This window comes from Rousettus aegyptiacus, unplaced genomic scaffold (genome assembly GCF_014176215.1).
Source record: "Rousettus aegyptiacus isolate mRouAeg1 unplaced genomic scaffold, mRouAeg1.p scaffold_m13_p_15, whole genome shotgun sequence".
Lineage (NCBI taxonomy): Eukaryota > Metazoa > Chordata > Mammalia > Chiroptera > Pteropodidae > Rousettus > Rousettus aegyptiacus.
The window spans coordinates 45975284-45979116 of NW_023416290.1; positions in this window are offsets into that span (position 1 = coordinate 45975284).

Below are 3833 nucleotides of genomic sequence, written 5' to 3' on the forward strand. Positions count from 1 at the left end.
GTGTTTATTTGAGGTATTGTTTTTTTAGGAAATAAAACCAATAAGAATTGGTGGGGTTGTGGTGGAGGGGGGTGTGAGGCTCAATGCTCTGGTTTGGGGCTTGCAGGATTAGGTGGACTGGGCTGGGAAGCCATACACTGAGGGCAGATGGGGGAGGGTTATATGAGGGGTTTTTTTTTTCCTTATCCATCTCAACATCTATTCTCTCATTGGCTTCCTTCACCCCCACTGTTGTCCTTCAATTAATCAATGAACTGCAATACGATCAAAAGAACCTTTGCAAAACCCATATCTGATCACTTCTCTCTCCTTCTATAAAATTTTCCATAGTTTTTGGGTTATTACCCCAAATGCTTAAGATCATACAATGATCTAGCCCCTGCCTCTGGCTCCAGTTTCCTTTCTTGCCCCTCACTTCCTCATTGTGTGCTCTAGTCACTCTGCCTTTAAAACTGTCAAATGCACCACAAGCTCTCCTGCCTCAAGGTTTTGCATATGCTGTTCCCTGTGCTTAGAACAATCTTGCATTTCCATACCCTCTCCTTTTGTCTAATTCTTAACCTTCTACATATTGGTTCAAAAGTCATTTCCCCAAGATAGTCTTCCCTGATCCTCTGTATTACTTAGGATAACACTATTACTGTAAAAACTGGTCCTCACCCTGCCCCCAAATTCAGGGCTTCACAAAATGGCCCTGCTGATTGCTACCAGTATAACCATGAGTAAATAACTCAAGTTTCTCATCTGAGAGTTATGGGGATTCGTTAATATTTGCAGAAGCATTTGGAATGGCACATTACATATTGCAAATAATCTGTTATTTTTATTACCATTTCCATAGTCATTATCACCATTATTCTCCCTATAATCTTTTTTTCCCCCTAGAGATTGGCACCCAGAACTAGACAACATGCTCCTATCCAGAGAATAGTGAGAGTAGCATCTTTGGATGTGGACACCTAGTACTTTCAACACAGCCCAATCATGTGCTAGTTTTTTTTTTTTTTTAACTATTTTGGAATTTATTAAAAGATAGAGGAATAATTTACTTCTCTGTCATGGTTGTTGAGAGTAGATACATTTTAAAGTAAAGAAATATGCAGGAAAGCACATATAAGTACACACATTCCTCATTGTTACCAACAATTACCCTTAAGGCCTGGACCCTTCCAGCGTTTTAACAATACACAGAACAACTCAGTTTTACCCTTCTTATGTTGCTATAACAGGTGGACAAGAAAGTGGGCAGTCTTGTATTCCACTTGCTCTGGGTCACCTGTTTTGACAAGGGCAGTGTTCGTCTCACTGCTGGAGTCCATTAATCTAGTGGCCATGGCAGCCAGAGCTCAAAGCTTCATAAAGTCAGTGTTCTTTTTTCGTTGGGTAATTTTTTTGGTTTTTAGTTCCTTCCCTCCCTCTCTCCCTCCCTCTCTCCCTCCCTTCCTCCCTTCCTCCTTTTTTTTTTATGGGGACTTTAAGAAGCTGGCATTAAGGATAGTTGTTGAAATCCCAAGATGACTAGTGAGGGGGTACAAGCACTTTTACTATTTTCAATGCGATTTCCCTCAATCAGTGCAGAATAAATGCCCCAAACGTTTAAATCCTTTCTGCGGGTGTGAGTTTAAACAGACTCAATTCCAGCAATTGTAACATCATCTCACAAACAACAACAACAAAAAACATTCTCTCATTAACAAACTCTTCACAATCGAAAAATTCAAATTCAAACTCAATTCAAAATAATTTAAATGTATCAGCTACTAAATGAGCTAAAACTAATCATCTGGGATTTGGTCACTCAGGTTAAGGACCACATGCGTAAGGTCACATTGCACAGTGAATCCTTCTTCAGTGATAATATTATTCAGTTTAAATCTCTCAGTTTCGAAATATGGTCAAGTAAATATGCATTGCCATTTTCTGTCTTATATTACATTAGCTTTTAGAGTTTTTTTTTTTAATGGATCACAATTTGAATAAATTTGAATAAAAACAATTCTTTCCCCCCTTTTTCTCGTAAGAAGACTGATTGTAACATTTAAATCAACAGGTTTACTTTTTTAAGACTTTTTTTCTCTTTGAAAGATAGTTATGAATATGGGTTCTGGGTTCAAATTCGTCTTTCATCCTGATTGTTTTATCACATGCAATTTACTTAACATCTCTGGGCTTTGACTTATTTATCTATAAAAACAGGGTAATACTTTTCATAATTGTTGAAAGAATTGAGTGAAATCATATATACAAAGTACTTAGCATAGTACCTGGAACTGAGTGTTTTGGTTACTCAATAAATCGTGACTATTACTTTGTTCCTTCTACCTTCTGAGTAATAAAATAGCTAACAAGGTATGGCAAATATTTATCAGATATTCAACTTTTAAGAACATCTGCACATACCTGAATAGTACGAATGCCCCTCTTAACTGTACTTTGCTCTTTGGGCCACATTAGACTGTGAGTTTGTCAGGGACTGAGGCTGGGACAAGGGGAAGCTGCAGAGGGAGAAGCTAGGTCAGGGTGTCTGTTAATCACTTGGACTTTTCTCAGAAAATTTCACTATGCTAACAATGTTTCAATGCCATGAGCAATTTTAACACTTTAGCTGGGAGTTTTTGTCACTGACTATTTTGATGCATTTCCTCTACTTTCAAGGCCATCATCACTTTTGCAATGCTGCATCTGAAAATAATGGATACTTATCCAAAAGCAGATAGGTAGTGTTTCCTCTGAACCCCTCTAGCCATTCCAGGATGCAGGCATTTTTGCCCTAAGGTGGTATACACTCTTTCTTTCATTCTGCAAAATTGCTTACTAAAAATGGCAGGGCAAACAAGGAAAATAGGTTGGGGTAGGTCTCTTAAAATCCATGCGCTCAAAAAAAAAAAAAAAAAAAAGAAAAGAAAGAAAAAAAAGAAAAAAAGGTAACCTAAAAAAAGTCTTTGCAAACTTAAAAAGATTAATCAAGGAAACAATATAGCAAATATAGTACTTTTCCTAAAAAGGTGAAGGTGGCTTGATGGAAGGTGTGTAAGGAAAGGTAGAAGCTGCTGAATTATGAGATGAGGGCAAAATGCACAAGGATAAGGGAAACTCCAGCAGTAAGTACTTCAGAGACACAGCATGTGCTCAACTCAGCAAAAGGCTGACTTGAAGTGAATGGGCATCATGTACAATCCTGTGTACACAGCTAGATGCTCAGGTGTGGTAATGTGCTTTGTATCATCTGGATGCAGGCAACAAATTAATGTGCTGGGGGAATAACATGAACTAGTGTAATTTCCATTTTATTTGGAAATCATCCCCCTATCTGCTCATCATATGTGAGGAATTAACATTTAGGAACTCACACTGTAACAAAAGTTGATGTTTTATTAACAGTGAGGTCTAATATATTCATGGCAGAGTGGAAGACAGTTATGCTTTTCCAGTTTTAATGGGCTTACAAATCATCTTGGGATCTTCTTAAAATGTGGATTTGTATTCAGTTTTTTGGAGCGAGGTCCGAGATTCTGGTTGTGTGTGTATGCGTGTCTGTGTTTAGCAAGCTTCCAGGTAATTATGAGGCTGTTGGTACATGGACCCCATTAAGGGGCAAGGATTTTGTAGAGAATAGATTTGGAACCAGGTAGATCTGGTTTTGGATCGTGGCTCTTTTAGCTAGTGGCTGCGTGACCTTGAGTAAGTTGCTCAACTTCTCTGAGGCTGTTTTCTCATCTGTAAAATCAGGCTAATTATATCTACATCCTTATGGCTGTGGTGTTCATTACATGAGATGACATATCTGTAGCATCTAGCATAGTGCTTGGCTCGTGGTTTTAGGTCAGCAAATA